Source organism: Xenopus tropicalis, chromosome 7 (genome assembly GCF_000004195.4).
Source record: "Xenopus tropicalis strain Nigerian chromosome 7, UCB_Xtro_10.0, whole genome shotgun sequence".
In the NCBI taxonomy this organism is placed as follows: domain Eukaryota; kingdom Metazoa; phylum Chordata; class Amphibia; order Anura; family Pipidae; genus Xenopus; species Xenopus tropicalis.
In genome coordinates, this window is record NC_030683.2 from 49,913,582 (window position 1) to 49,926,519 (window position 12,938).

The 12,938-nt window shown below is 38.4% G+C and overlaps 1 long non-coding RNA gene across 1 annotated transcript; it reads right to left on the reverse strand.

Moving 5' to 3' along the window:
• Positions 1-1,063: 1,063 nt before the first annotated feature.
• Positions 1,064-12,250, reverse strand: LOC100496187. The gene is made up of 3 exons (XR_208801.2): positions 12,042-12,250; positions 3,333-3,407; positions 1,064-2,205 (listed from the first exon to the last, which is right to left on the reverse strand). It is a non-coding gene; the product is annotated as a potential lncRNA loc100496187 [provisional] (long non-coding RNA).
• Between the last annotated feature and the right edge of the window lie 688 nt (positions 12,251-12,938).

A 12,938-nucleotide genomic window follows, 5' to 3' on the forward strand; every position in this document is an offset into this window, starting at 1 on the left:
TGCAATATTCACGTATGCCCAGGGAATGGAATACTGTTGAACTAGTAGGGTTCTGATTCTAGATTACATGGTGACAAGCCTTTTCCACTGAAATGAGTGGTGTGCCAAGTATGCAGAACTGAGTATTCTATCTGTACATTGCATTCTTTAAAAGTAACCTTTGCATGAAAAAATTTAGAATTGCAAAAAGAATGTGAGAACATTTCAAAGGTTCCAATAAATCTTACCAGCCATGCATATTTGTTTGAATGATTAAGTTAACACTGTAGAAAAAGCTTTGGCTTTACATTTTATTTGTATTAGTTTTTGCACAATTCATAATGCAAACACTTTAACCCAGTGAAGAGTTGTTTAAATGTGTAAACGCCAATATGAGTTAGCACCCTTCCATCTGTTATATTGTCAGTATGTGCAGAGTACATTAATGTTACAGTGCATATTGTTGTTTTGTAGAAAAGCATGTTTTATATGTTCAAAATAAATGAATAAAATTCCTATGAGGCTGTCATGCTATATCTTTTTTTATATGAGCAGGTTGATCCCCACAATAAATCTAGCATGTTTCATTCTTAGAGCAGGTGGTTGAGAGTAAGACATGTTGTTACATGTTCCCCTATTTCTATTTCTTACAACAGTTACAAACTGGATATTTTCAACCACACAATGATCCTACTGCCGCTCTGTCCCAACCCCACGACACCCACAACCAGTAGACCAGTCCCCTTTTTCTAAAACTGGAAGCAGTATTCTATTGCCTGCTGCCTTGCCTTTGTAAGGCAGTATATGTATTATTCAGAACTGACATTTGAAATTGATGTTAAGAGACACTGCTGCTGAGCTGTTGTGTCAAGCATTCTGTAATAAAGCAGGGTGCACCATGGCCATTATACTTAACATCCATTATAAATTACTATAACTGCTCTTTTTGAATAATTCTAACTTACAGAATGAGAGATATAGCTGATATTCATAAATCTGCATCAGTTATAACTATAGCACCTGGGAGGTGCAATAAATTTAAATAACAAATTAATGTTATATACAACAATCAAACTGTCACGTGTCAGTTTAGAGCTTAGTTTATTAGATCATAAACCCACATACACCTGTATGTTACATTATGGATATTTTTAGAAATGCTATCAATTATAGACATTATAATAAAGTGTTACTATTTTTTCATCTGAAAGAAACATACATGCAACGGAAACAAAATGACTTTTTTTTAGGAGGATTTTATATAATGGAGTTGGGGTAATGCCAAGTCAAATCATGCACAGGTAGTGCTTTTTGGCTGGGATTCAAGGGAGGAAGTATAGTACCAACATTTGCATCAGGTTTTATGGATTCTGGGTACACTGTGGACTACCTTATTGTTGTAATATGTTTGATTTCATATTTAAAGACGTTACATTTTTGCTCTTGTCTACCTTATACTTTAGGTGTTTTACTTTAGGCCTGCCTTAAATCTTGCACCTTTGCCCAATTCTACCTTACACCTTACATTTTTTTATCCTAAGGTCCTCTTTGCTTCTTATCTTAAGCTTTGCTTTCCATCTACCTTAGGTCAACATTACATCTTACTCTAGGCTAGCTCTATGGTTTACTAGGATGGCAAGATCATGTTTAAGAAGATTAACAAGTTCTTGGGATACTGTATCACTGAATAAAATAAGGAGATTGACGTCTTATGTTTTTAAAATGATCTATTATCCTTGCATAAATTGCATGATTGATTATATGTGCCATATGGTTGGACTAAAGCAAGTGCAGTATGCTGCAGTATGAACTGATCACTGTTTATAAGCAAATGCAATGTCATGCATACACTATTTGTCAGCCACACAACATGTATCTAGTAATCCAATGATTATTTTCAAGAGATATTTTCTACTTGACCTTTACCTTTTATTCTCTCATAAACTTGTCTAACATTTAGCTGTACAACTGGCATTAGAGAAACAAATATAAAACAAATTATTATATACCCATTATAAAAAAAAAACCAATCATATGTGTGGCAGAATGATTTAATTATGCTCCTATGATAGGAAAAATAAAAATGCAAGGAGTAAATACTGCTTAAACCAGATCCAATAGATTAGGTAAGAGTAAATGACTTTCACTTCTGCTTGAAGCCAGCTTTAATATCAGTCACTGCCTTGTTTGCAGCATCTTTAGTAGCTTCAGTGCCTTTGTCAACCACTGAAAGAAAGTAAAAAGCAAAAAAAGTTAGCAAACTTCAGTAGGCTCCTGTTTTTCTCTAAATGCTATTGTCACAAGACATTGAAGAAATATATATAGTCATTGCTTTAGATATACATTTAGATTAAAGGACATGTAAAGCTTTTTTGCTTACAATGTATATCACTCGGGCACATCTCCCCCACCCAAATGCCATCATTTGTACTGCCTCCGTTTGCCAGCACCATCACATTGTGCCCATTTTTCCTCTGATACATAATCAGATACACACACACACACAGACCCTTATTCAGCATACATTTCATCAAGAATGCAGCCTCACACCGGCAGAACTGTCTTTTCTCCTAACCTCAGGAGAGGAGGTTAGGAGAAAACAATTGAAGTAGGCAGCTAGAGCTGAATTTCTATGGTAACCAGCAATGCCATCTCTTTACTGGCTGCTAGACTAGAGGGCGTGTTAAGTAATCTCAGCTGAGAACAACTAAGCATGCCCACAAGCCAGAAGTCAAAGCAAATTCCTGAGGGAGGGGCCGAGTGGGTTACAAGAGGAGAAGGAAATCTAAGTGATTAAGGGGATGCTGCAGCCTTACTATTAGGGCTCTGGCACACGGGGAGACTAGTCGCCCACGACAAATCTCCCTTGTCGCGGGTGACTAATCTCCCTGAAATGCCATAATGTAAATCGGTGGTGGGATGGCATATGCCGAAATCACAGAAGTTTCCTCTCAAGGCTGCTTCTTCAGTTCAACTGCTCGGATGAGTAGTGAAACGTCTTCAATGATTACTTAACAAGTCCAGTTGCTTTAGATTTATTTATACTAGATATACCATGACCTGGATGAATGACAATCTTCATAGTCATATAATTAGCACAGATTCAGTCTGGGTCCACAGAAAAGTACAGTTCATCTAAATATGCAAACACAGGTCATGAAACCATAATGAGGATTCTTTAACCATAGCACTGATCATGGTGACAACCAGCAAACAAAACATCGATTCTTATTTCAATCATTAGTTGATTAAATTGCTCCACGTTTAAACACTTGGATTCACAAAACTCAACTTCAACGTCCTAGTATATCTCTGTTTTTGAAAATATACCCCTTTTCTTAAGTATATTTTACCTTCTTGAACAAATTTTTGCCCTTCTTGAATGCACTGATTTACAGACTCCTCCACAGCTTCCTTTCCTTGTTTTACTGTAATAGAAATAAGAACTGTTGTTATTGTGTTTTGGTTTTTATGTATTCATATACAGGTATTGGACCCCTTATCCGGAAACCCATTATCCGGAAAGTTCCAAATTACAGAAAGGCCATCTCCCATTGATTCCATTTTAATCAAATAATTCACATTTTTAAAAATGATTTCCTTTTTCTCTGTAATAATAAAACAGCACCTTGTACTACTCTGTGGCCCATTGTGGTGATTACCCTAGGTCAGTGACCCCCAACCAGTGGCTCGTGAGAAACATGTTGCTCACCAACCCCTTGGATGTTGCTCTCAGTGCCCCCAAACCAGGTAGTTATTTTTGAATTCCTGACATGGTGGCAAGTTTTGGTTGGATACAAACAAGATTTACTACCAAATAAAGCCCCCTGTAAGCTGATAGTGTGCACAGAGGCTGCCTAACAGCCAATCTTAGCCATTATTTGGCACCTCTATGAACTTTTATAATGCTTGTGTTGCTCTCCAAGTCTTTTTACATTTGACTGTGGCCCAAGAGTAAGAAAGTTTGGGGACCCCTGCCCTAGGTAGTATATCAAATGAGAGAGCAATGGGCCATTTCCTCTTTGGCTGATATAAAGAAGATAGATAGAGAAGAAGATAAAGAAGAGTGGATGATGTCTGGGAGCTTGAGGTCTGTTTGTTCGGAGGTGGTACCTGACCAGCCAGGGACCCAGTGTTTAGGGAGCTGGGTCTAGGTAGGTCCTGTTGTCACATTGAGGGCATCTCTAATGCAATTTTATCCTGTGCTAGAAGAGCTGTAGAGCCACCTGATGTGAAGGAATAGTATCAGAAAGAGAAGTAGCATAAAGAGCCACCTGGGAATCCTTAAACTGTATTTGATGATATTGGGAATTGTTTGAACAACTGAGACTGGAGAAGCTGTGCTAGTGAGAAGCTGTGCTTGTGAATAAAACTGTGTGTGTGCTTAACTCTAAGGGCAATGACACCTGGAGCTACTTGTAGCCAGCTACATGTAGTGGCTACAAAATGACAGAAAATACCCTGCCATAGACAGTACAGAGAAATGTCTCTGCTAAAACACACATAATAATAGATAATTATCAGTACTGTCTATTTTGTAGCCACAACAAGTAGCTGGCTACAAGTATTTCCATGTGTCACTGCCGTAAGCTTTTAACTACAAGTCTCCCACTCCCATGAAGCAGTGGTGTATTTCTTAATTCAGCCATTTACTACAAAAGTCATTAGCACCCATGGTTATATATTCCCTTGCACATGAAACTGGTGTGTTCTGCTTTTTGCAAAGGAATTTTAATCTGGCCTGGGCAGAGCACAGTTCACACCCCACATGATTAAGTACAAGTATTCATGGATGCACGCTAAAGGGCACAATTTTTTTAAAGGCTTTATTTTTGCATCTTCAGTAAATAAGAAAATAGCAAAACAAAAAGTTAACATCAAAAGAGGGGTGGGGGTAGGGAGAGAAAAGGACAGTGGGAGTGGGAGATTCAGGGAGGTTGTGCTAACATTCAGGCTATACAGGATTGATTCCCTGATCTGTAGTAGTCTCCTGGAAAGAAGTCCATGCATTCAAGACTTAATTGAAATTGGTGGGGCAGCAAAAGTCATAATTTTACAACCTTCAACCCTTCAGTACTTGCACCTGTGCCAGTAGTAAATGAGTCTTCACATTTTAAATTCAAAGTGCAATTTGTTTATATTGTTATGCATGGATATATGCAAGGTAAGGCTGTTACGGGGTGTCCTGTATTTAATATTTGCCTAAATATGTCTAAAATAGTGTCAAAATGCACAAGTGCCTCATGGACAGGCACTAAAATTTACTGTATTGTTTCCTTAGCGCTTGAGTACTTGCACCTCTACCATTAGTAAATGAGCCCTTATGTGCATTGAAAATGTGTTTATGCTGTCATGTGTGATAATATGCAAGTAATGGCTGATTTTAAGTTTAGGGTACTAACATTTAAACAGGACAAATCAGGGCATTGTTTTATTTTAGATGAAAAACTATATGTTAGACTTCAGTACTAGTGATGGGAATATCAGGAAGACAGATGTACAGGCAGTCAGTAGTGGACACAGATTTGTATTTACCCACCCCTCATCTCTTACCCATTTTAAAATTACATGTTTCTATTAAATTATCTTTGCCCCATATAGATTACACTGAAATTTAGTAACCTTTGCAGAGAGGTTAAAGTGATTTGCCAAAGATACAGACAGTAGGCACTAGGATTTAATATATTGTACATTAATTATGAACCGAATCAAGGAAGGCTTATGTTTATCTGTATTGTCATTTACTGTTCCTCTTAATAACCAAAGGATGACTAATTATGGAATAGTCCTTCTTTGATTCTACATTTCTATTTGTTTAGTTTATCTGTCATATGTACTTTATGTGAATTGTAACATGAGGTTATATAAAGTTTTGTGCTATAGAAAAATGATCACTGCATCTTTTATTATATTCAAGTTTATAATTATGAGTCATCTGTAATTAGTGGCAAGCTTGTTCATTGTGCAGCAGAGTACATGATATCTGTATAAACAAAAAGCTATAATAACACAATAAACTCTGCCACATCTGTCAAGAGCTGGCGCCCTGCATAAGTTGGCTATGGCCTGTCTCTGTCATGCCATCCTTGTTTGTAGGGACTTTGTCGTGCCCTTATGTAGCTATGAGTATTGTAGAAATAGAAACTTAAAAACTTTAGTGGGACCTGAAAACAATTATAAAACAATTTATAAAAAATACAATAATAAAACTGCCCCACGTGCCATTTTGTTTCTAAACTATTTTTAAATGAAGTGAAACTTTTTTACCAAAGAATAAGCCAGATTCAATTAAATGAGAAAAACTTATATCATGGTTTATCAAATGATAACTCCATTGAAGTCTATAGGAAAATCTGGAATTTAATTAGGAGAGAAGTGTTTTTTCCTTGAATTTAGATTTGAATCTAGTTCAAGAAAAACTATACCCCCAAACAATTTAGCTCATTATAAAAATATATTGCATAAGCAAGTTCATATATAAAACCCTGCTTCATCTAAAAAAAACAATTTTTATAAAAATATACTTTGTTAGTAGTGTGTGCTATTGGGTACTCCTAAATAGAAAATTGCCATTTTAAGAATTAAGGGCCGCCTCTTGGTATCATGGGTTTGACACTGCAAACAAACAAGCCAAGATACCTTCCTAATAATACCACCTTGCCTGAGTTTATTTTCTTTGAGTGCAAGCCCATTCTTAAATATATAAGGCAGTGCTGTCCAACTTCTGTTGTACCGAGGGCCGGAATTTTTCCGACCTACGTGGTGGAGGGCCGATAATGGAAGCCAGTTTTGACCACTCCCCTTTTTGAAACCGCACCCACTTGAAACCACACCCATGTTATCACATGACCATACCCATATTAATGGTTGTAGTACAGCAAAAACCTGCCATACTCTGCCTGCCCTACCCTGCCTGTGTGTGCCATACTCTGCCTTCACTACCCTGTCTGTGTGTGCCATACTCTGCCTGCCCTACCCTGTCTGTGTGTGCCATACTCTGCCTGCCCTACCCTGTCTGTGTGTGCCATACTCTGCCTTCCATACCCTGCCTGTGTGTGCCATACTCTGCCTTCCCTACCCTGCCTGTGTGCCATGCTTTCACTGTGTGTGCCATTCTTGGCTGGTTTGTGCCATACTTGGCCTGTGTGTGCCATACTCTGCCTGTGTGTGCCATACTCTGCCTTCCCTGCCTGCATGTGCCATACTTTCACTGTGTTTGCCATTCTTGGCTGGTTTGTGCCATACTCTGCCTGTGTGTGCCATACTCTGCCTGTGTGTGCCATACTCTGCCTGTGTGTGCCATACTCTGCCTTCCCTACCCTGCCTGTGTGTGCCATACTCTGCTTGCCCTATGATGCTTGTGTGTATGGCACACACAGACTGCTACAGTCTGCACAATAACTATATATTAAAAAACTTTTTAATCGAAGTACCACCTCAGTATATGTTCTTTTTGTAGTGTGCAGGGATTATTTGTGGGTTTCTACTCTTCCTGAGGTGTGAACAGGGGAACAATGGGGGTGATTACAGCCTGAGCCTGAGGTGGGAACACTGCAGGGGGTGAACAATGCAGAGATTAAAAGGTGTGAACAACACAAGGGATTACATATTTAAACAATACAGAGGGATTACAGCCTGAATCTGAGGTGAGAACCATGCAGGGGGGGCAGTTAATCACAGTACTGATACCATTTAGATCTTACACAAGAGTAAGCCATCAAAGCAGCCAGACAGGTGGGGGGCCACACAGAGGGGGGTCGCGGGCCGCATGCGGCCCGCGGGCCGCCAGTTGGACAGCACTGATATAAGGTATACTCTTGTAAGGATTATTGTTTAAGATGGCGTTGTTTTTGACAGCATACCAAGAGATAAAGTCCTATTTATTTACCTTAAAATGAATAATATTACATATACTAATGTATTCATAGTATACCCCCCACCCAGTAGCGTACCCTACCTGGCCCCCTTTCCTGCTTGCTTATAAATCCCCTGCCTGAGAGCTGGTGGGTAGCTTGCATTTATATGCAGCAATAGAGGAAGCAGACCCTATGGTCTGGGTCCCCCTGTAACCCAGTACCCCCGAGACTATGGGGTGAAAGTCATTCACTGAGGACACAATTTTGAGTGGCAGGGGTAGGAAGCGTAACGCTTGTTTTTCAACAGTGAGCCAAAAGGCTGTGTGTGAGGGTAGGAATGCTCAGGGACATGCAGAATGAAATAATATAGTGTTAAAAACATTAATAATAATAAAGATGACATTTGAAAACTGTAACTTTTTTATATATATTATTTTCACATTTCTATTCATATACAGTATCAATAGGCATTCATGTTACTGTAAAGCATTTACTGTCAGCAAGATCAGAGCAGATGAGCTGGTTATATTAATAACTGGGTGTGGTGCCTTTGGCACTGTTTCTCTGCACGACAAGGGTGGAGGATGAAAGAGAGGGAAAAAAATGTCCTGCATAATACATTAGACGGAATATAATGAACAGAAAAGAGACAAATATCGACTATCAGTAACAAAATGCTGCCAGTATTTAAAACTGACGATGGATGCTGTTTTGCTGCGCTAGACAGAAGGGGGCCCCGGAATAGAACGAGGAAGGAGTTGAGGGCACGGGGCCATGACAAGGATAGGAAAAGGCCCTGGGAATGTGTTTGGTGCTAGGGAAGATGGGTAATGTAGTCCCTACTGGGATTGGGCCAAAAGGGAACTGAGAAGGGACAAGTGGGGAGGAGCATAGGGGAGAGTGGCCATTTTGGGAGCAACAAGCTCCCACCCGCCCTCCCTGGATTTGAGGAGATAAAGGGGTAGCAATAAGGAAGAGGTGAATTAGTGAATCACAGTCGCAGCCGAGGATTACGGAGCCCAAGGAGAGGTAAGCGGAAGGTTAGGCCTGAGGCTAGATATGACAGCCATAGGTCGGTGGTAAATGAGGATGTGGGGTTAGAGAAAAGGGGTTTTAACCTCAAGGAAATGATTGCGGTGGGGGGCAGGTACAGCCTCCACAAAGCAGCCTTCAGCGGCTTAATGTTATGCTGTTATCAAGAGATTAAGATGTTATTTATTTTAATATGTTATTGTTAAATAGGGTTGTATGGAATAATGAAAATGTTACATTGTTGCAAATAAACAGGCTGCGGCCTTTTCTGTCCACAAAGTAGTTGTGTGATTGTGCTTGCCGGGGTTAAAGGGGTAAGTTTAAGGGGTTGGAAAGAGGGCCACATATTTGACGCTGCACTTGTCAGGTAGAATTGTTGCAATTTGTTGAGACTGTCTCTCACTGCTTCAAAACTCTTGTTATCCAGGTACTGTGCTGGGCAGTGTGGCAGTCCAGGTAGCTCTTAAAAATTACCAGGAGCATTTTTTTTGCCCCTGTAACCTGCAAGAGGCTATTGTCTGAAGTGGCAGCAGTGCCTGTTAGTTGCGCTGCTTTAGTTCATTTCTTTAAATCATGCTCTGGGTATGGCCTCTTGCTCTTTGTTCTTTTCCATGCAAAAGTAAGATCCCCAACTATATTGAATCCCTGTACAGACCTACCCATAATTACAACTTGATCTAGGGGGCCAATTCATTAAAACACGAGTTCGAATCCTGAATGGGAAAAATTCGGATTGGATACGATAATTTTTGAAGATCGCAAATATCACGAAAATGCTTACGAAAAAATCGTATTAGTCACGATAATATCGTATTGGCAATGCGAAAGTCACGAAATTTTCCTACTGAACGATTGTAAACAGTGGCAGAACCTTTCCGAATTTTTAGCCCAAGCGTACGAAAAAGTTGCGCGGACGTACGAAAAAGTTGCGCAGGCGTACAAAAAAGTCACACAAGCGCAAAAAAACGGCGAAATTACGCTCAGAGTGTTTGAATCAACGCTCTGAGCATTCATGTCTTAATAAATCTCCCCCTAGGTGTAAAGCCTCTTCTGTTTTGGAGTCTCTTCCCCCCAGCAGTGCTGTCATTGGTAATTTCTTTAGTGCATGGCTTTATTGACATTTTGACAAACTACTTATTCCCTCTGTCCTCCTAAAAAAGGCTATCACTAAAATTCCATAATTTCTCAAATTTTTAAATTTTCAAATTCAACTTCTACATGAACTTGTATAGTAAATCTCGGAATAGTAAAGTCTGTGACTTTTTGCACTAAAATTTGATTTGAGATTAAAAATGAATCAATGGTTAGTAAATGGCCCCCCTAGTGACCCTGTTTTAAGCCCACAGCCATATCTCACTAGTTTCCATTTAATCCCCCAACTTGTTACTACAAGCTACTCTGCCATGAGGATGTTATGTTATTCTAGTCTAGTCAGGCTGGATCTGCTGAGGCACTGCTGGTTTCAGAAGGGAAGGGAAGCTGTACATGCATGCAGAGACAAGCTGAAATTATATAATGTACCAAGGATGTGAAACAGAACTGCAATAAAGAATACAGTTTGGTGACTCCAGTTAATTCTGTGTGATACATAGGCCTAAAACAATGTCATGCCTGTGAGTAGTTTTCCCCAGATATGAGTGGCAAGTTTACATGATAAAGATAATTTATAACAATACATTGAGCAATCACTTGGCTATAAGTTCTTAAAGGGGAACTGTCATTGATTTAGACATGCATCAGAACTATAAAGGATGCTTTATAATTCATTTTTGTAAATACTTTTTACCTACTGCATATAATGCATATACCCAAGTTAATGACTGATTACCCTGTGCTACTCTTTTGATATTCAGAATACATTGATCAATGCTAAAGCTATGCACACAAATGAGGTGTATTTATTGATATTGGAGACAAACAACATGGGTGATCTTTGTTTTCTAGATTGTAGATGACTGTTCCAAACTATTTTCGGATTGGTTATTATGGACGACATCACCGGTGACGTTTATCGCCAAAGTTAATAAGTACACCTCATAAATGTTCTGACATCAACACACATAAACAACCAGCCTTGCTATTCACACAATGTATAATACATGCAGAGAAAAGAACAGGTTTGTGCATGCAGCTTACTAAAAACTAGGCAGATAACTGACACAGATGGTTTCTGAGCCCCAAGGACAGGCCTGGGATCCAATGCACTCCATTTATTGCTTATCTTTATTTAGCCAAATAATAACATTGGACATTCCTGCACTAAAATATATATAATGTTTAAAAATTCTAAGCTATACATTATGAGAACTAAAGCCTAAAGAATAATGTATTTTACAGTATATTCTGAAATATATATATATATATATATATATATATATATATATATATATATATATATATATGTAAAATATGTCTGTTTAGTTTCTATTAGCCTGTTGAGTTTAACACAAAAATGGCAGTTGGGTACAGAAATGCTTTATTCTGTACACATGCTTTGCCTTTGTGCACCCCTGTGCACATTTTAACAAGAGGTAAGTTGCATCTGCTACTTGTAGCTGTCTATAATAGGTTTCCTTGTTTCCATAAATATACAATAAATCCAAGTGGAGTAAACAAACATTCACAAGTATGACATAAAAAGTAGAAGATATACAGGTTACCCTGTCTAAAAAAATTAGTAAAAATGACTACTTTACAGATGATACTGAGGAAGTTGGAGTCTCAGCAGGAGAGAAGCTGTCTTCTGCTGCATTTCAAGAGTCAGAACAAGCAGTGAATAGGACAGAAAAATATACCAATTATGTATTTTGAAAATATTGACACTTTTGATTCACTATACAATATGTATTTTTTTCATTATTTAAGTTGATTTCACCTTTAAAAAAATTTCTAACATAAAACATTGAGATATTTAAGAAAATATATTCTTCACTGGTGTCCTGATACTGGCCATTCCCATGTCCTGTAAGTAAACCCTCCAGTCACTCTTTGAGAGGTCAGGGGACTATTTATATTAACTGGTTATTAAAATAGCTGCCTTTTTTACTGCAAACACACAACTAGGCTGATTTACATGCCAAAATGTAATTTTACTCTGTATAAGATGCCAGCATTTTAAGCACTACTGGTTCCTAATTAATACACTTTATTTGAGTACAATATTGCATTTCTTACCAATCTCATCGGTTTTTATATCTCCAAGTCCTTTCTTTAAAAAAGACATGGTGCAGCCGACTTCTTTAGATAAAATGGCTTCAGGAAAGTAACTGGTAGACCGACTGTTAGCAAAGATAAACTGTTAGCAAAGCCTCTGGTTTAATGTTTTTATGTGCATGAAAGTGCCCCTCCTTGTGTCCTCTGGCACAACATTTCCATTGGTCACCACAATAGCAGCCTATTGTCAGTGTGATGTCTACAAATGTGGAATTAATTTTTGAACAGCTTTGTTTTATCCCCAGCAGACAGGGTGGGCTAGACTTATTGGAATTTTCCAGCCTGGTAGAAAATGCTTTTGGCAGAGTTATACAGTTTTGTACATTTCTGGAACAAATACCCTAAAAGGTTCATTTTTTTGTTGTTTTTTGCAGCAGTAGTAAAAGTCTTCCTCAAAGAGAAAACTATAAAGCCTTTCCTATTATATCTCACACATCTTTATACATTTAACTTTAGGTCCATTTCTTATCAAAACGCTATTTTGATAGCATTAAAGTATAGTCAGTGCTTTAAGTATGGTTAACGATACCCTATGGCTATATAATAAAGTAATTACTGCAGCTTATTACATAATACCATCTGCAGAAAAATAATTTCACCGCATAAGCAGAGAGTTGAAACCATGCTAGTTTGTTTTATACAGCACTGGAAGAATATACATTTTGCAGAAACAGTAAAACAAAAAAATTGCATTGTTAAAGTTTAGGCTCCCAAAAAGAGATTATGTAAATATAACTACCTTTGCTGACTGCGGAAAAGGCATGCCATTGGAAAATGTGACAACTTCAATCTGCAATGCAGCAAGTCTGCAAAGCCAACTGGAAGTGAATCCTTGTGCTTCTGTAGGAAGTGGCCTTG